Source organism: Puma concolor, chromosome B2 (genome assembly GCF_028749965.1).
Source record: "Puma concolor isolate L17-30 chromosome B2, mPumCon1.1.hap2, whole genome shotgun sequence".
In the NCBI taxonomy this organism is placed as follows: domain Eukaryota; kingdom Metazoa; phylum Chordata; class Mammalia; order Carnivora; family Felidae; genus Puma; species Puma concolor.
Window position 1 is genome coordinate 74,441,506 of NC_141671.1, and position 21,111 is coordinate 74,462,616.

Below are 21,111 nucleotides of genomic sequence, written 5' to 3' on the forward strand. Positions count from 1 at the left end.
AGTCTATTTTATCTGAAATTTATATAGATGGGTAGCTCTCTATTGGTTACTATTTGCATGGAATTTTGCAATTTTCTATTTGCATGGAATTTATTTTGTGATCCTTTTTACTTTCAGCCTTTTCATGTCTTTGGATCTAAAGTGAGTCACGTGCAGACAGCATATAGATGGATCATGGTTTTTTTTGGTTTATTTTGTTAATTGGAGATTTTAATCCATACACAATTAAAGTAATTAATACCAGGGAAGAACTTGCCATTTTGTTATTTGTTTTCTGTATGCTGTATCTTTTTTTATTGTTTCCTATTTCCCTCATACTTCCTTCTCTTGTGTTTAATTGTGAATTTTTGGACTGTCTCATTCTGATTTCCTTACTTCCTTTTTTGTTTATTATTAATTTTCTTAGTGGTTACTTTGGGAATTACAATTAGCATCTTAAACTTGTTTTTTTTTAATTTCTTTTTTTATTAAAAAATTTTTTTTAACATGTATTCATTTTTGAGAGACAGAGAGAGGCAGAGCATGAGCAGAGAAGGGGCAGAGAGAGGGAGACACAGAATCTGAAACAGGCTCCAGGTTCTGAGCTGTCAGCACAGAGCCTGACATGGGGCTTGAACTCACAAATTGCGAGATCCTGACCTGAGCTGAAATCGGATGCTCAACTGACTGAGCCACCCAGGCACCCCAACATCTTAAACTTGTTAACAATCCAGTTTGAGACTAATTTGGTTTTAATGGTATACAAAAACTCTGTTATGACACATACATTCACATCCTTCCCACTTATATTGTTATTGCCCCAGATTATATCTTTATACATTATGTATCCACTAATACAGATTTATAATTATTGTTTTATGCATAGACATTTTATAGAACATAGGAAAAGAAAGAGCTACAAATCAAAATACCATAATACTTAGTTTCATATTTACCTACATATTTACCTTTAGCAGTGTTCTTGATTTCTTTGCATTGCTTTGAATTACTGCCTAGCATCCTTTTCACTTCAGCCTGAAGGACTCTCTTTTGCATTTCTATTAAGGTTTGCCTGATAGTAATTAACTCTTTCAGCTTTTGTTTATATGGGAATATTTTAATTTCTCCTTCATTCTTGAAGGATAGTTCTGCTGGGTATAGAATTCTTGGCTGACAGTTCCTCCCCCCTTCAGTACTCTAAATAGGTCGTCCCATTATTTTCGGTTCTCCATGGTTCTTCCAAGAATTTATCAGTTGATCTTATTGAAGATACCTTGTACATTATAAGTTATTTCTCATTTGCTGCTTTGAAGATTCTCTTCCTCTCTGGCTTTCAACAGTTTGAGTATAATGTATCTCTATGCAGATAACTTTGAGCTTATCCTACTTGGTATCCATGGAGCTCCATAGATGTATTTTCCATCAAATGTGAGAAGTTTTTGACCATAATTTCTCTAAGTATTCTTTATGATCCTATATCTCTCATGTCTCTTTTTGTGTATGTTCTAATGGTTGGTAGTGTCATACAAGTCTCTGAGACTCTATTCGCTTTTTATCCTATTTTCTTTCTGCTCCTCAAACTGAATAATTTCTTTTGGCCTACCATAAACTTTGCCAATTCTTTCATTTGCCTGCTCAAATCTGCTGTTGAACCCCTTTAGTGATTTTTCATTTCAGCATTGTAGTTTTCTTCTCCATAATCTATTACATTCCATTTCATAATTTCCCTTTGTTGATTATTCTTTGTTTACTGAGCCATTGTTTTCCCACCCCTTTAGTTATTTGTGCATTTAGCATATTTAAGAGAGTTGATGTAAAGTCTTTGTCTACTACATCCAATATATGGGTTTACTTAAGACCGTTTTTGTTCAATTATTTTTTTTCTGTGTATGGCCCATATTTGCTTCTTTGCATGCTTCACAATCTTTTATTGAAAAGTGAACATTTATTATGTGCAAACACTAAAGGAAAAAAAAAGAAATTTAAAAATCACACTCTAAGTCTTTTCATATTGACTCTGTGTTGTGGCATTCCCTAAATACTTCTCCAGGCCATTTACAACTTTGTCTTAGTCTACACTTCCAGCTTGCACTGATACTAAAGGTCAGCTACAGTTGAAAGCTTTTGGGCTCCTCAGATCTTTTCGGAGTATGTGTCCTATTCTGAGCATGTATGTAGGACTGTAGGTTCCTCTGTATATGTGGCAATTTTTCAAACCTCCTATTCTCCCTCAAAACCTCACTACTCAGCTTTTCCTTCCAGGCTTTTGGCACATCTATTGTTTATTCCTAACATTATTTTTCACACTAGACAGCAGTGGCTTGTTCATTTGGCTTTTATTGTTTTTGGGCGCTTTATTACTGTTCAGTGTTGTAGAGTTCTGAGTTAAGCAAAACAAAGGGAAACTCCTGGTTAGGCAAAACCAGATAAGCACAATTCCTTGGGAACAAAACTCACTCTGTTACCTCTGGAACCAGGTGCTTACAGTAGGGATAGGCTGTCATTTTCAAGATTGCTGGTGCACCACGGTAGGGGGTAGATCTAGGTTAGTTAAAACATCTTATCTTGTTTCAGTGACCTTTCTCCTGGTGAAGTATCCTCTCAGTTGCTCCAAACTTTTGACTATCTTCCTGCATTCCAGTAAGGATAGTTTTACAGTTTTTGACAAGTGTTTAGGTGTTTCTGGGGAGGGATAGTCCCTAGATGTCCCTACTCCAACAGTATCACTGACCTCACCCTATAGGTATTTTCTACACAACAAAGTCTGGATTCCAAAGTAGACCCTTAGACAAAGGAAAAGTCCTGACCTGAAATTAAACACTGAAAAATGAATACAGATTTAAATTTACACTAAATAAAATATGCACAGTTGATATATAATTTTTAATTCCTCCCTGGATGTAGCTGTTTCTATTTCCCAAATGTGAATCTTTATTGCATGAAGAGAATTGTTTTTTTTTACTATATTATCAGTTAATCTTCATATGAGTTATATGGAATTGACAGAAGAGATAGAATTATGGCTTCTTTAAAAAAAATAAAGAATTAAAGTCTCTAAATCTTTAAGTAATATGCCTAAGGATATATTTCAGGAAGCAAAAGAATGTAGAAGCAATAAGAACAAAAAAATCTGAGACCATGTTATACTTCAGGCTTTTTGGGTACATTAACTCATTTAATTCTCACAAGAACTTGAAAGTTAAGTTGTATCAGGTACAGGGGAGATGATCAAGACTGGGGATGGAGGGTTGCAGAAAAGGGATTTGAATCCAGACTTGCCAGACTCGAAAGTTCAAATTCTATCTATGTGTCATGCTTCAGCTGAAGGAGAGGAGTGTAGGAATGGTGGCTGGGGGAGAGGAGTGAACAAGAAGTGAGGGGCACCTGGATGGCTCCACCAGTTAAGTGTCTGACTCTTGATTTTGGCTCAGGTCATAGTCCCACCATTTGTGAGTCTGAGCCCCACATCAGCCTCTGCATTGATGTGTGGAGCTTGCTTAGGATTCTCTCTCCCCCTCTCTATCCACCCTCCCCCCACCTCCCATGCTCTCTCTCTCTCAAAATAAGTAAATAAACTTAAAAAAAAAAAACAAGACATGAAAGTATCAGATAAAGATATGGCATTTGTGAGCTACATGAATTTTAACATGTCACTTTTTCCCTGGGTCCTCTCCAACTAATTAATATAAGAGGTTCAATCTATATGAGTTCTTAAGAACATTTAAATGGGATAACACTGATTCACATGGTCTTTTTTCCTAATAAACATGCAGCATCCACTAAAACCTCTGTTTGCCATTGTTTACTAAGACTACACACCCATGTCTACCTATGTCGTAACTGTATGTGTTCTACAAAAGACATGTCCAGGAATGTCTGCATCATTACATTTTTTTTTATTCCGTTTAAAAAATTTTTTATAATATCTCCACCCAAAAACGTGAATGAACCTCACAAACAGTATGACAAAGTGAGACACAAATCAAGTGTATATGGCATATTACATGATTTCATTTATATGAAGTTCAAGAAAAGGAAAAATTAATCCATGGTGAAGGAAATCAGAATAATGGTTATCTTTATCTTAGTGGTGCTGCAGATGGGTATCCACTAGGAATGGGCCCTAAGAAAGCTTGTAGGGTGCTGGAAATGTTCTATGTATTGATCTCATTGGTGGTTCTCAGGTGCATCCATATTTAAGAACTCACTAAGGTGTATTCTTAAGCTTTGTGTATGTTACATCTCAATTTAAAAATTTTTGCAGCACCTGGGAGGCTCAGTTGACTGAGTGTCTGACTTCAGCTCAGGTTATAATCTTATGGTTCATGAGTTTGAACCCTGCATTGAGCTTGCTGCTATCAGCATGGAGCCTGCTTGGGATCCTCTGTCCCCTCTCTCTCTGCCTCTCCCCAGCTCACACTCTCTCTCCATCTCTCAAAAATGAATAAATGTTAAAATTTTTTTTTTGAAAAAACAATAATTTCTTCCATAAGTTATGATAGGAAAAATCTAATATCTTTTACTATCTCTTCCTATAATCTGAACATTTTATCTAAAATTTTTAATATTTTTAAATATTATTCTTGTTTGGATATTTACTACTAGACAAAATGGTGGAACTTCAAAGAGATAACATTCGTGACTTCTTGAACTGGCAATTGATTCATTTCTACCTCTTTTGCTATAGTAGAATAATTCAATTCACAATCACAGTAATTTATGTTAGTTTACATAAAATAATGCTGTTGTGGGGCGCCTGGGTGGCTCAGTTGGTTAAGCATCTGACTTTGGCTCAGGTCATGATCTCATAGTCCATGAGTTCGAGCCCCGTGTCAGGCTCTGTGCTGACAGCTCGGAACCTGAAGCCTGTTTCAGATTCTGTGTCTCCCTTTCTCTGACCTTCACCTGTTCATGCTCTGACTCTGTCTGTCTCAAAAATAAATAAACATTAAAAAAAATAAAAAAAAAATAATGCTGTTGCTCACTACATATGCAAGAAAAAAGCTTGATTAAAATAACACACAATTAGACTCATAGCTAAATGCATTTAATATTTTTAAGTTCAGAAGACCAATCAGTAGTTTGTGAAACCACTAATTAGTGGAATTTTCTTATCTGAAGACTTCAGTTGATTTTTCTTTATTAAGGAACGTGTATCATTCTTATGGCAACTAAGTATTTTTCCTGTCTGTAAACGGATTCCATTTCTATTATTAAAAAGACATGACATGAAAAGAAACTCACAATTATTTGTCCGGTCTATAGTCCTGTATAGTGTATTCTGCATTAAGTCATCTTTAACCAATACTGGAAGCTTCTGTGTCAGTATGTCAGTCAGTATTTGGCATAGATGCTGTAGCAAGAACCTGAGACGTCTATGTCAGAAAATAAGTGAATGTAAAGCTCACTAATGTTCTGGATGATTTCACCAAGTATTGGCTACAGAGACAGTGGAAAATAAAGTATCTTCTTTCTGCCTCACTTCTATTTCCCTATGGCAGCATGTTTCCATAAATGAGTAACAGATACGCTAAAATGAAGTTCTGTCATCTAATAAGACCGGGGAACTCTGGGTTGAACAAAATATAAAACTTAGCAGTGTCTTTAATCAGTTAATGTACACTGCAAATCTCAAGGAGATTTACAGCATTTTCTAAATTTATTTGATCATGAAAACATTTTATGGAATAAAATTCTTAGAAAAAGTTTATTTTAAAGGACTTATTCTTCATTTATATTGAAATGGTTTTTTACTGCCTGCCTTCACTTGTTCTACCTTCACAAAGTTTATGTCCATCACACATCAACATTGTATGCTAATTAATAAAGATAGATGTAAACTAAATTTAAAGTTTAAAGAGAATTGTGGTTTGTAAGCAGTTTTAACGGGGGAATTTTTTTTTCCAAAAAAAAAAAAATCATATCTGAAGTCCAAAAATAAAAAGATAAAGTGGAGCTGCCTTTTTGACATGGGGATTGAATCCACTATTCAACCTGCCACTCCTCCCATACCCCACTATTCACCATTCTGGGACTCTTACGTGGAAACCTAAATTTCCAAATACTAACCCAAGAAAACAATGCCTTAATCCAGCCTGTTCAGTTTCAGTATAAGGAGCTGATGTGTTGAGAGTGACCTGCAACCTGAAGGATGCAGAGGAGAGTGATGGCAGCAAGGGGAGGAGAATCTAAGAGCCCTACTTTCAACTTCATTGCTCATTTCATCATATCTTCCTAGTATATCACTTTATATAAAGCGCCATTGTGTGTTAAACAAAACACAAAGTATATTCTTCTTTGGAAAAGAGTGAATTATTTCAGTATGTGATTTCACATTCTTAAAGCAATTCCATAGAAGTCGTTTTTCTTAAGATGACTTTGTGGTGAGCAATTCAGAACTGCTTCAGTCCTTGTGATTACTAGAAGTTATTTTCTATTTTTTTTTTAATGTTTTACTTATTTTTGAGACAGAGAGAGAGACAGAGCATGAGCAGGGGAGGGGCAGAGAGAGAGGGAGACACAGAATCGGAAGCAGGCTCCAGACTCTGAGCTGTCAGCACAGAGACCGACCCGGGGCCCCAACTTGAGAATCGTGAGATCATGACCTGAGCCGAAGTCGGATGCTCAACCGACTGAGCCACCCAGGCGCCCCTATTTTCTATTTCTAACGTCTATGTATTTCAGGGAAAGGCTACATTTAAACACAAAGTGAAGATAACCTTCTAGTCAATTTGATGGTTTCAATATTACCAATTAGAATATTTTAAAGCCATATTAAAATAGCTAAAATAATGGCTGTAAGTTCTCATAGCTATTTTTTCTCTACCCAAAAGGGACTGCAAATTATTTTTTGTGTAATCACTATGGCATTTAATAAGACATGTAGTTGAATACATTTTTCTTCTCATCCTGGTGTGGAGTCCTTTTCTATATCCCTTCTAAAGTCCCAGCCTGTGCAATGCTAAAATAATAGAACTGAATCTGTTTACTACAATGGAGAAAAGCAAGGATGACTTAATTAGCATAATTATACATTGTAATTATGCCATGATAGCTAGTCAATATTAACAAGAAAGACATATGTTTGTTTGTTTGTTTGTTTTAATTTTTTTTTCAACCTTTATTTATTTTTGGGACAGAGAGAGACAGAGCATGAACGGGCGAGGGGCAGAGAGAGAGGGAGACACAAAATCGGAAACAGGCTCCAGGCTCTGAGCCATCAGCCCAGAGCCTGACGCGGGGCTCGAACTCACAGACCGCGAGATCGTGACCTGGCTGAAGTCGGACGCTTAACCGACTGCGCCACCCAGGCGCCCCATATGTTTGTTTTGTAAATATTTCACTCTCATGCAGAAGGATCTGAAATATTACCAGTTCCATCCAAGCCCCATTCTCCTCATGGACCTCCAGTTCCAAATGGAAATTACTGACCCTGAGACTCAAGACCCCAGGGAGAGGAGAAGGGTTAAAACCCTGAAGGCTCTGGGGGATGAGGACAAGGGAAAAAGACAAGAGAGAATATGTAGATAATGGAAAACTATATGGGGAAAATAAATAATTGCTGTATACCATTACTCAGAACTGTCTTAATAGACTAGTAATAGACTAAACAATGGTTGATTACTTATTCTATACTATCATATTCAGTTATGCTTCTTTCTCTCAGGCTTCACAATAACCACATCCAAGTGAAAGTGGTGTTTCTACTTCTAAGTGTGTTAATGTGGAATGAAATGTTAGAGAATAAATATCTCTCAGTTGAAATGTTAGGCAGCTAATGCATCCAAAATAGTTTAAACCATCTATTCATAAAAATACTAAAATTCTAACAGTATCTTGCTGTATTTGGCTGAAAGTTTTCAGTTTGGTGGAAGTAGATATTGCTGCCTGTAAGAACTATCTCATTATTTTGATACTATATTTGCTCTTTCCCTCTGACAATTTGACTTTTTATAACCTTGTTCTTTTGTGGTGTTTTTCTTGTTAGTTGAATTGTGCACTTTATTCCTTACCAGAAACAAACTTTCTATCACTTTGGATGTCATTTAGCTACCATCTCTCAGTATGTTAAATAACTAATGGTCTTGTGTTTTCTAAGCACTCAACTTCTATTGAAATAACTGCATAATACTTGTTTCTCAGCAATGGTATTATACAAGTTTATGGTGTCTAAGGCAAATTATCTTTTTTTTTTTTTAATTTTTTTTTTCAACGTTTATTTATTTTTGGGACAGAGAGAGACAGAGCATGAACAGGGGAGGGGCAGAGAGAGAGGGAGACACAGAATCGGAAACAGGCTCCAGGCTCTGAGCCATCAGCCCAGAGCCCGACGGGGGGCTCGAACTCACGGACCGCGAGATCGTGACCTGGCTGAAGTCGGACGCCTAACCGACTGCGCCACCCAGGCGCCCCGAAGGCAAATTATCTTTAAAGGAATAAACACAATAACATGATTCATATACTCTTTGGAACAATGAAACACATTCCCACATAGTTAGTTAACAAAATCTCAATGCATATGGACTGGACTAAGAGGTAGCCTAGAAAGAATGAACATTTATACATTTATTTTTTAAGTAGTAGGGAATTATTAAAGGTTGGAGAAGAGGGGAGATGATTAGAGCTATACTTTAGGAAGATGACTCTGCCTGCTGATGTCATACATAAATAAAATCCTATCAACCCTCTGATTTGAACCCTCCAGTGGCCTCCCCTCTCCTACCACTCTCTTTCACATAAACTTCAGCCATACTGGAATCCATGCCAAACCATCAACACAGCTGTCACACTTCCAGCTTCACAGTTTTTACTCTGGCCATTCCCTCAGCCTCGAATTCTCTTCCTTCATATAGCCACATGGCACACTCCATCTATTCATAACTTTTGGCCCCATCACTTCCTCAATGAGCTAATTTGACCACTTTATTAACACTATAACACTGTTCTCCACAGGATACTTATCTTGGAATCACTACTGTAGAAAGCCCCACATATCACAAACACACAGAAAAAAAATTTATTGAGATGCCCATGGGTTCTCTGTCACTCAGGATCCAGCACCGGTACTAATATACTATGACCCACAACCCTAAATGTCTCGTCTTATGACTAGCACCATTCAGACAAGTACCTGTGTCTGAATGAGCTGGAAGTTTGTGGGCTGAGTCACTGAAAACCTCAGATGCCGACGCTGCTTCAGGGCAGAAGATGAGCAGAGCGCACAAGTAAGAGAAAAGACAAATTCATTAACTGGTCAAATCCTTTCTTTTCAACTGCATGAATGTGGTTTCTTGCATGAAGAAGTGTATCTTTCTAGTAGTGGCAAACATCCATTCCTTGCTTTATTTTCTAATCTGTTGCTCCAGAGATACTCACAAATTGGCATAATTTTACAAATGGCAATTAAGAAACAATCTGCGATATCAAATAATTCATGTTACTCTAAAATTTTATGTATGCATTTGTACATGTATTTTTATATATTTATGTATACATTAAACCTTGAAAACATATGTGAAGTGTAATACTGATTATGTATGGATGGAGATAGTGCTTTAAGTACTTATGGAAGTCAAATATAGAAAGCTATATGATGAAATCAAAATATCTCATAACACTTCTGCTTACCAAGCATTTATCACATATGACCCTGATTATTGTGTTTTAAAGTGATATCTTAAAGTGATATCTACAATTTTTTGTTCATTTCAAATTTGAGTATGGCTTTAAGTATGGCTTTTGACAAATCTAGTTGCTTCTGTCTCAACAAGGCAGATTCTCCAAACTAAAGCTCATTAAACAAAATTATCTAAAATTTAGTAATGGATGCCTAATTAGGCATAACTATTAGAACATAAATTATATAGAAATCTTGATTTTGACCAGCACAATTAGTGATTTTGCTAAAATGAAGGCAATAAAAATAAATGTTATGAACAAATGTATGATAAATTATGATTATGTTTGTCTTTTTGAAGTTACTCATTAGAATATTAGTACATCAACAAAACATTCAGACATGTGCAATAAAAATTAAATTCAGTAGTTTGAAGTATTTTGATTAGTTTTAATCAGGTAAAAATCATTGCTTAATGCATTTTGTTATTATGAGGATATTTTCTCAAGGGGAGAAAGTAGAATATAATTTATAAAATATTTTGTTGGCTGTTTATGAATTTAAGTGTTTAGGTATAAGATATATGAGCTTCCATTTGTCCCCTTGCACTGGTCTTGCAAAAGAGAGAGACTGGTACAGGTACTTCCTAAAGAATTTCATTTCTTTCCTAAGAATCTTGAGGGATATGGCTGTATATGAGGTCTTGAGAAAGAGTCATATAAGAGCAAATCCACAGAGATAGTCCATCCAGTTACTGTGTTTCCTTTGAAAGAAAGACAAAGTCACAAGACTCCACTAGGACCTGAGCTTTAAAATAAGTAAATATCACCACAGATAAGCAAATAAAGAAATAAACACTCACTGTAGAGAAGGGGACTAATATTTGCTGACTGTACCAAACCCAATTCTGCTCTGAATTATTATGTGATAGGAAAAATTCTAGGTGCAACATATGTTATCCAGTAAACATCAAGGAAACACTGTGACAGAGCGGTGATTATTCCCATTTTAAAAAAGGGAGAACTGAGGCTTAAAGATGGCAAGTTATCCTCCAGGAGAAATGCCTGGTTGTCTCACATGAGCCTCGTTATTTCTTAGTTCCTTTTCTTTCTTTTCTTTCTGTTCCATGGGTCTTGGGGAATTCATCCCCTTATCTTCTCCTCTCTGTAGATGTCTCAATCCCAAAAGATATGTTTCTTCCAAATCTGACTGTGTTGAAATGGTAAGATGTAACATTTCTGATTCCCTCCTTTCTTTTTGTTCCCCACTTCCTTTTCAGATTTTAAGGGCTTACATGTGAATAATAATGGAGAAGGTAAAAAAGTAATAACTAAACGAACAAATTGGGACAGTCTACAAAATTTATGAAGACTTTTGCTGTCTTATGGTCATAGTGCCTGGTTTATAGTCTTTGATTTCCTATAAAGCACAAAATGTTAAGCTTCTATTCTTTTTTTTTTTTTCTTAATGAGTTTCAACATTCTTGCCCTTCTTGACACTGTTCCTTTAACCTTCAATCATTGCCTTTAGGAAAGACCACTAAGTAATCTTTTCCTTGTTGGTGGACCTTCTACCTACTATGAAAATTCCATCAGAGAAAAATATGTGTGAATCAATACTGCGATATAATCAGTGTTTCTGTTGTCTCCAGTGCACTGAGCCTCCATCTTGTCTAGGAATGAGCCTTCTGGGCATTTCCTCACAGTCACATAATGAATGGGTGGCAGTGCAGAGGTAAAAGCTGAATCTGTCAAACCCCAAGGCCAGTGTCTTTCTTTTACAGCCCAGGCTCTTTTGTGTTGATCCTCTCGAACCCCTCGTACAGCATGACCCAAGTGACTGACTTTACTGCTGACAGAGTTGTCTGTGTCTACTTGGTTCTCAGGCCTACAGCAAGACACACTGGAGCACTGAGGAGGTCTCACAGAGGTCCCCCAATCATTCAGGTATATTGAATGACAGTCACCTATGAATGCTTTCAGGTTCACATGTAGGAAGCCACCTCCTAAGCATACAGAAATCACGAGGGACAGATGGAAAGAGAGCAATGGGGGAGCTAACGTATCTTTTTGAGTATTTTAGATTTCTGACATGTAACCAAGTGCTACTCCATGGTGAAAATGAAGGCTAGGGAGCTTTATCTGTGCTGATACCACAGGGACAATTACTGCTGAGTGTGTAGGCAGGAGCCAGCCCATTAAGTGATGATCCTGTCCTCCTGCCTTCTGCTTGGGGCTCAGCCATGGAATTTATAAATATTCAAGTAGTATTTCCTGAGAAGCTGTTTTAATTCTTGAGGTTTCTTTGAATGTATGATTTGAGCATTAACTTGAAAATCTGATGTTTCAAATTTATTTTAAAAAACTTGAAAAATACTTTGAACTGTTCATTTTTTTTCTTCCTTTTAGAGATTAGGTCATAAGGTATTTCTGTCAGTAGTCTTTTTCAGTAATAAAGTCAGACTCTAATATGGTAAAAATAACAAAACACAGACCCAGAGAGGCCTGAGTTCCAATTCTGGCTCTTTTTTTATTGTGTGATTTTTATATAATTTATACTCTAAAGATTCTGTTTCTTTAGCTATAAAATAAAAATAAGAATAGAATTTCTAAAAATTCTGTAAAAATAACATGCCAAAGTGCCTAATACAGTGTGTCTAGTAAACAGAATCCAGTAAATATTAGTCAAATCTGATTTTTACTCTATTCTGGAGATAAATCAAAATAAAATATTTATAAATAACCTATAATCAGTTAGGCACTAGAGTTCCAAAGATGAAAAAAAGATCCTGTTTAATATCTTGAAGCTCATCACAGTTTACAATTGAGGGAAAGCCTGCAAATCATGAATTACAAAACAGTTTAATGTGTGTTTAGGTGACATTAATAATGACTTCATCCCAGGTCTATAACAGTCAGAGTATCAGCTCCCTTCTGCCTGAAGTCCTTGATAGAAATATGCATCACAAACAAAGTTAGTTAGAGAAATATATTTTACTAAATGTAAGACACTAAGGAGTTTAATTGAACCTCATGGAACATTACTTGTCTGAAAAGACAAGCCTAGACTGCCTCTTTTCATTGTGCAAAGGCCATCCCTAATCTCATACTTAAATCTTGGATCCCCGCTCCCGCCCCCCCTTTTTAAGAAAGCACAATCCTATATACACTAACTAATGGGAAATAAGAAAGGTTTTTCCACATGCTTGAAGCAGTTCTGGCTGAGATCACAAACTTGAAGGTCAGGAAGGCAAGAGTTTTGAGTGGATGGGCAGACAAGCCAGAGGGGGCAGCATAGATTGAGGTTTGGAGATGGAAGACAGAAAACCCTGGTCTCATCTAGGGAAATGCAAATAGTTCAACATTGCTAGAACACAAAGTTCAGGTAAGGAACATCAAGACATAAAATTGAAGGTGTAGGTAGGGGCCAGTTCATGGAAGTTTTGTGTGCCTTGTCAAAGAATTTAGGATTTGTCTAGTAGGCAATAAGGACTTATTGAAGGATGTTAAGCAAGTAAGTGATATAAACAGATATGTTATTTACAAAGACAAACTGGGCAAGAGTGAGAGGGACTAGAGGGAACTGAAATGAAGACAAGGAAAATGGTTATTGCAGTAGTCCACGTTGAAAATCTTGAGGATCTGACTGATAGTTAACATTCTTAAGATGACAAAGCTAGCAATTTGCAGATCTAGGTTTATCTAGTTCTTACATACTTTATGGTCAAAGATCTGTTAACATGAAGTTTTCAAGGATGAATCAACATCATTGAAAATCCAACTGTGGTGGACTTGACCAAGAAGGAGCAGGGTGGAGAAGGCAAATTAGTAATTGAGCATCTCATGCAAACATGAACGGCACCTTTGACTTCTTCCTCTACTTCCCTGTACCACAACCAAGTCAGTTGCTCTTTCCTATTACGTTTACCTGAGTGATGAATGAATGAAGAATGAAGCCATATCTTCAGAGAGGATGATTGTTTCTCTGAAGAATGATCCTTTATCAGACCCAGAAGAGACCTAGGCAGCAAGTGACCTTCCCAGGGATCTAAGATTGTGTTGACTCCTCTCTCAGCCAACTTAAGCTAAGTTATGCTTGATGATAAACAATCTCAAAGTCCTTACAAAATCAAAGTTTCTCTCCTCACGCATGTCTTTTTTCAGTCAATTTCAGCTCTGGTCCACATCTTTTTCATGCTGGGATCCAGGCTGTAAATTCTACCTGTACATTATGGTCTTGAAATAGAGAGAAAATAGAGATGATTCTTCAAACTTCTGCTGTGAAATAGCTCAAACAAATTCTATTGAATTTCATTGTCCAAAGCTGGTCACGTGAACAAAGACAGACATCAAAGGGCAGGAAGTATGATCCTCTTGCAGGAATGCACAATAGACAGAGGCCCAAAATGGAGTGGCAATAAATATTTTCCAATATTCGTATACTGGAATTATTGAAATCAAGCCCTCGTCGGGTATTTCTGGATATTTTAAAGTGGGTCTGGTTTAATAGGAATCTATTTTAATGAGGGACTGAAATAAATCATTGTAAGAGAAGAGACTTCCATGGAGTAGCTCAGTTCAGTTACAGATTACCTGGAACTAAGTAGCATAATTGTTCAAGCATAGACACTCTTAATTCAGATGGCTGGTTGTAAATCATATCTCTATCACTTCTATATTATATGGCCATTGGAAAATTCCTCAAATTATACACTTTTCATCTGTAAAATTGGATTTTTTTAAAGGAAGGAACCTCTTTGCATAAAACTTGAAAGACCCTAACAGAGTTAGGGTCTGCAAAACAGTCTCTTAGTGGTATCAGAACAAGCATATGTAACAGAGTAGTGTCCCAAGCTCAGTGGTGGCAGAGGGTGGTGGTATGGCATTATGGCACAGTGCAGATCCAAAAAAAAGCCCTACATGCTGCCTCCTCCTGACTCATGGCAGTGTCTCCCCTCTGCTCCATCAACACTTTCTTGGTTTTAGCAGAGCTGCCCACCCTGGCAGAGCAGCATTGTGGTCACTCTGGACATCACATTAGTGGAGCAATTTGGTAGCAATGGCATAGCTGACATAGATGGGACTTGTTGTTGAGCCTATAAAATATATCGTAAGTACAGCAGAAATAAATAGTGGTGAGCAGGCACATAACTGGTAAAGAGATCACTAACGGAAACTTCAGTGAGAAAATCTTTCATGGGAATGAAAATTAAAAATCCTTGATGTTACTGGGGCACCTGGGTGGCTCAGTCAGTTGAGCATCCAACTCTTGGTCTCAGCTCAGGTCATGATCAGCCCTTTTCGAGCTCTGAGCTGACAATGCAAAGCCTGCTTGGGATTCTCTCTCCTCTCTTTCTGTTCCTCCTCCCCACCTCCTTCCCGTCCTGCACATGCACTCTCTCTCTCTCAAAATACATAAATAAACGTTAAAAAAAATCCTTGCTGTTACTGAAACATTATACTCTACCAAAGGGAAACATGGTTTAAACTCATTTATCTTCTGTTTGAGAAAAATGGTGAATGCCATCTTTATAAGAAAGGCACAATTGAGCTGATAATTAGTTGAAAGCAGAGGGAGCCCTGAAACTAGGAATGACCTGATCCCCACAATCAGTAAAGCAACCATCAATCATCTCCCATGAAGGCATTCAAAGAACAGATTGTTTTAAAATTGCATTCTTCACTCATAAACTGTCAGCTTCCCAGGTGTCTGACTTGGCTCTCCAGACCAGGTACCTTGGGTCAGGCCACTTTGAAAACAGGTAAGACAGGTTTTGAGAGCCTTGCCTTCAGAGTCCTAATCGTCCATCTGGCCTATTAGCCCTTGTAAGAACCTCAATTCTGAATTTGGAGGTCATACCTCTTGATGATATTCCCTCTGAACCCACCCTGACATTGAAATCACCCTGGTTTAATTCTCCTCCCTTCCTAACTGTTACTGGACATTTTCTGATAGATATCTACTCCGATTTCCTTCCCACTACTAACTGGCCAGCAGTTTCTTGGACACTATAACAGGAATACTACTTGGAAAACCCTCAGCTCCCATCTCCTGAATTTTGTCTGCTAAAGCATCTAGGCCAGCTTATTCTAGGATTATCCTTTTTTTTAAGGTTATTTATTTATTTTGAGAGTGAAAGCAAGCAGGGTAGGGGCAGAGAGAAGAAAGACAGAATCCCAAGCTGGCTCCATGCTGGCAGTGCAGAGCCTGATGCAGGACTCGAATCCACAAATGGTGAGATCATGACCGAAGCCAAGATCAAGAGTCAGACACTTACGTTGGGCTCTGTGTGACAGCTCAGACAGGAGTCCACTTCAGATTCTGTGTCTCCCTCTCTCTCTGCCCCTCTCCTGCTCACACTCTGTCTCTCTCTCTCTCTCTCTCTCTCAAAAATAAATAAATTTTTTTTTTTTTTTAAAGAGTCGACACTTAACCAACAGAGCCACCCAGGTGCCCCTAGAGTTAACCTTTTTATATCGTGGCAGCCCCTGGAATGTGCCTGTAGGGACTGTAGAAGATCCTGTTGGTTACCTGTTAGAATTTCCAACACTATCCTGTACCACTTTTAGGATTCTAAATACACACACACACACACACACACACACACACACACACACACAGTAACACTTCTAAAGAGATGGATTTTCAGCAGAAACACAAGGATATTTAGGGTGATACAGTCAACATGAAAGGCAATTTTACTGTTAACACTTCTCAGGTGCCAATCTGTGATGGTCCTCTGTCCACATGAATACATAGAATGTACAGAGGTTAACAATTACAATGATTCTATTTACTGGAATGGTCTCAACTAAATGTGTATTTAAAGTCTATGTCATAGAAAGGCCTCAGGCTCTAGTAAATGCATAAACACTAAGAGACTATTATGTGTAAGATAGTCATTAGTATTTTATGAGCTAGTAAACAGACCACATGAAGCTTCATTTCATGACCAGCTTTCAAATTTCAATATATATATATTGGTAGAGAGATCACTAATGGAAACTTCAGTGAAATATATATAAAATGTATAAAAATATAAATATATATTTTAAAAAATATATTTAAAATATATTTATATATTTTATTATATAATATATATTTTATGTAATATATTATAAAATATATTATATAACATATATTGCATATTAATATTTGCAATATATATTACAATATATTATATATAATTTATAATAATAATAATTTATATATAATATAAGTGTGTGTGTGTATGTGTATTTAGAATCCTAAAAGTGGTACAGGATAGTGTTGGAAATTTTAATAGATAAACAACATAATCTTCTACAGTCCCTACAGGCACATTCCAGGGACTGTCACTACACAAAAGGGTTAAACCTAGGGGCACCTGGGTGGTTCTGTCAGTTAAGTGTCTTTACAATATGGATTGTATAATTAGATTTGCACTAATTTAAAATTGTTTAAATTTAAAGTGAAGCTTGCTTTGATTAAAATATGTAAACTATTTTTAAAAACTTCAGTGGACATTAATTCCTTTTGCAATTCCACTGAAGCTTAATTTATTTGGTCACCATCCTAAGACAATAAATCCCTAAACCTAAGTGACCATTTTTGTTCCATTAAGTTCTTTATAAACAGGAAGTAACTCTGGGCTTAAGTTAGTGAAATAAGTCACTTACAGAAAATATCCAAAGAAGTAAAAAACTAATGAAAGGGCAACATAATCATAATTGAGGTTTGTTATAGGTCTAATGCTTACAGTTAGAAAGATATGAACTTTCATTTGGAATTAAACATTAAATATAGCATAGGACTGGTGACATGTGCCATTTATCTAAGCCTTGGAAATGATCTTTCTCTTGAAAAAGTACAGCCAAATTACTATTTCCATGTTTGTCTTTGTTCATTTTGCCACAGGAAAGTAAAAGTTAACAGGAGTCCTTATTGAGGAACTCTATCATCTAGCAACTTAATCTCCATCAATGCAACAGTGCTTTTAGCATCAAGTGAAATCAAGTGGGGCCATGATTGTTAATGTGGAAAACATCTTATTTGATAATCTCAAGAAAATACATTTAGACCACTCTATAGCTATTTTATAACTGAATTAGATCTGATGAAGCAAATGAGAAAAGTATCCTATAGACAAAACTTAAAAACATATTATGGTTAATGACAGTTAAAATATAGTCATTTATTTAGAAAATATAAGTGCTTACCACATGTGCTGTGGTATATTAAGGGATAAAAGTAATCATAAGCTAGTTAAAGAGATAGGAAATTCCTCTCCAAAATACTTGTCTATGATTAAAAGCATTTTCCTTTGGCCACGATCAATAGATTAAGTCTTTCATATGTGTTAATGACACCATGGTTTTCTTATTAATCAGAAATAGTTCCAATGTATAAATGTATAACTACTAACAGAAGAAATGAATAAGAGTCAGAAATGAAAAAGGAAGGAAGGAATGAAAAAGCTAACATCTTACCTATGGACCCTCTACAGCATATTTTCTCAGGCTCGTTTTTGCTTCCTTCATACAAATATTTTCAAATTACATCTCCATACATGTATTAATTTCCCAGAACTGATCTTGTTTACAAATATCTAGAAGTTGTTTATTTCTAAACATCACGGAAAAATGAACTTTCAATAACTAATCCTGTGAAATTTGCTTCTGTATTTTTTAAAATGTTGATGAGATTGCTCTTTAAACCACTCCACGTGCCTTGCATAAAGTCACACATTTGAGATTTTAGTGCTTAGAAAATGTTCCTTCAAAACTATGAAGCTCAACTGTGGTGATAATCTCTTTCACTGTTTCTCTTTCTGCCTTAAATTCAAGCAAGTTGCATCAATGTGAAGCAGCATCACAGAAACTACCTTTCCCTTGGACTTAGCATGTTTTCTTCTTGTCCCCATTCTAACCTGTCCCCTCCGTTTCTTTTTTTACTAACCTGAGATATGACTTGCTTTGGATATTTCCCTCCAAAATCTTTTTATGAAGTAAAATAATACACATAAATTAAAGAAGAACAGATTTTTTAAATGGATAATAAACTAGAGCTCAGCAACAGTGCACAGTGGTCATATTCAAATTTAATTTAATGGTAGAAAAAAGGGAAGAGGAGAAGAAAGAAAAAATGAAATAGCAAAGTGATTTTCCAAGAGACCAAAAGACCCATGAAAACTATAATTTATAGCAGTTGATGAAATGCCCTTTTAGGTCATACTTTGGGTGGGGGGCATCTGCTAATATTCAGACCAGCCAAATTCTTTGAAATGTCACTTACTATGAGGACTTTTTTAAAACATCTCATGAGACATGAGATATGAAAATGATTTTATGTCATTCTTTCTCATGTATTATTCAAAATCAAAATCATATTGGAAGAAGATGAAATCTCCAAGTTATCTTGTTAGAAATTCAGACTAAAGCATTTCACAAAGCAAATCCTAACAGCAGAAATTAGCATCAAAAAGAACCAAGTGTCAAATAAATTTCTCTTTTTCAATAAGGCTTACATGCGCCAGGCCAAATCTCCCCCCTCCCCCGCTCAAAGCCTCCATGACTCCCCATTACAGATTTTAAAAAAACACTAAATTCCTTTGCTTGATAATTAACAAGGTCTATAATCTGACCTAGTTTCCATTCTAGTCTTTTCTGCTTTCCCATCACTTCTTCCAACCCTTTCCACGGACTCTTACACTGCAGAAATACCACACGATGCTCATTTCTCCGGCGACACTGCAGGCAGCTTTATACTGATGCTTTCTCTAATGCCTTTTGTGCTTCAGGGAATACTCTTCCATTCTCCCTCCACCTTTGACTAACTGTGGCCACTCTTTAGATCGTAGGGCATCTGAACCTCCTGGGAATCTTGGCAAGGTGCTCAGCCATCCTCTCACTGGAAAGATGCCAGATAGTTGCTCTTCTTTTCCTTTGTAGCATGAATGTGGACACTCGTGGTAGTCCCTGCTTTTTTAATCTGTGAATATCGATGCAAAAAAGAAGAACCAGGAGGAATTTCCTCTGGTGGCAGAGGCTGTTATAGCAAGAAAGTGTTCCCAAGGTTGCTGTGACAGTAGTATACTGTGGCATGAACAGGAGCTCATTCTCAAAGCATGATTGGGAGGTCTTACATCTGGCTGTATTGCACTGTAGCATGATTCTCTAGCATTCCTAGAGATCACTGTGCTTCTCAGTATCCTTCTAGCAAGTTACTCTTTTGCTCAAATTCATTGAGTAAGTTTCTGAAAGTAGAGGTCCTGGTATACACAAAGTCCATCAAAATCCTTTCCAAAATTACTTGGGGCCCACATCAAATTTCATCATCTCTGTGAAATCTTTGCTTTGTATTTTTATGTGGAAAGAATGTCTCTATTCCATGAAAGTCTTATAATAGTTAATGTGTATATTTCTTACAAAACTCATTACCTTCTGCCCAATATGTATTTGTTTAGAAGTTTTATCTTGAGAAATACAGTGTAGACTTCTTGAAGGCAGAAACTAGACCACATTCATCGTATTACACTGATTCACAAAATCGGACATGGTAACTTTCAGATGGCAAAGCTTGTGACTAATTGAAGTGATTGAAAGAATAACACAAGGTAAAAGTATTTATAAAACAGTTTTGAGTCAATTTATTAAGAGAAGGTTATCCACTTAAGTCATATGTTTCACACATAGTAAACCCAAATAATACTATTTTTGTTAAGGTGTTTCATATATATGCATTAGATACACATACATATATGTATATACATACGTGTATATGTATGTACACATATGCATGCATGTATGCATATGTGTGTATATGTGTATATATTAATATGAGATCACTTCCATACTTGACCTACACAGAAATTGGCACAAAGAGAACTGCCCTCATCCCCCATAAAAAAAAAACATACCTTAAGTTCTCCAGTTGAGAACAAGTGAGGAATGACTGCTGTCTTGAGAAACTGCAGAGGTGTGGGTCAGCATACTTCTGGTGACCCTAGAGAGATGAAGGAGAGAAGACATTGTGATCATGGTACTTGCTATAATGCCAAGAGGCATTAGGGTGGAGTGGTTAAGAGCAGGAATTTTGGCACCAGGCAATCGCAATCTGAATTCTAGTCCTACTACTTTACAGACATGTAAACTTGAGTACGTTTTTTAACTACTATATGCCTTAGTTTCCTCCCCTGGACCATAGGCAAAATAATGTCATCTTCTTCATAGGAATTTTATAATGATTAAATATTTTAGTATATGTAAAGTACATAGAGTCATAAGAAGTAGTACCTATGAGAGTAAATATTTGTTAATTGTTAGGCAGCATTACTGTCTCTAATGCTTTACTGAATCTGGTTTCTGTTTCATCATCTTTGCCACTTGTGACCCCACCCTCCCAGTGCATCCCTTCATCCTGTATTTCTGCTCTTGAGGAAGCTTCTACAGCCTTGGGTGTTTATAGTCTCACTATATAGCACTGGTTCCAGAGAGGTTGTTGACCTAAACTGGGAACTTAATGGCTATTATTTTCAT

The 21,111-nt window shown here is 36.5% G+C and overlaps 1 long non-coding RNA gene across 2 annotated transcripts in view; it reads right to left on the minus strand.

Annotated features, from left to right (window-relative positions):
* The window catches only part of LOC147581052 (uncharacterized), a 325,942-nt gene that overhangs the window by 127,699 nt on the left and 177,132 nt on the right, over positions 1–21,111 (minus strand). For both annotated transcript variants that reach the window (XR_015251360.1, XR_015251359.1), the window contains one exon: positions 20,493–20,578. This is a non-coding gene — a long non-coding RNA (uncharacterized LOC147581052). The remainder of the gene's footprint in view (positions 1–20,492; positions 20,579–21,111) is intronic.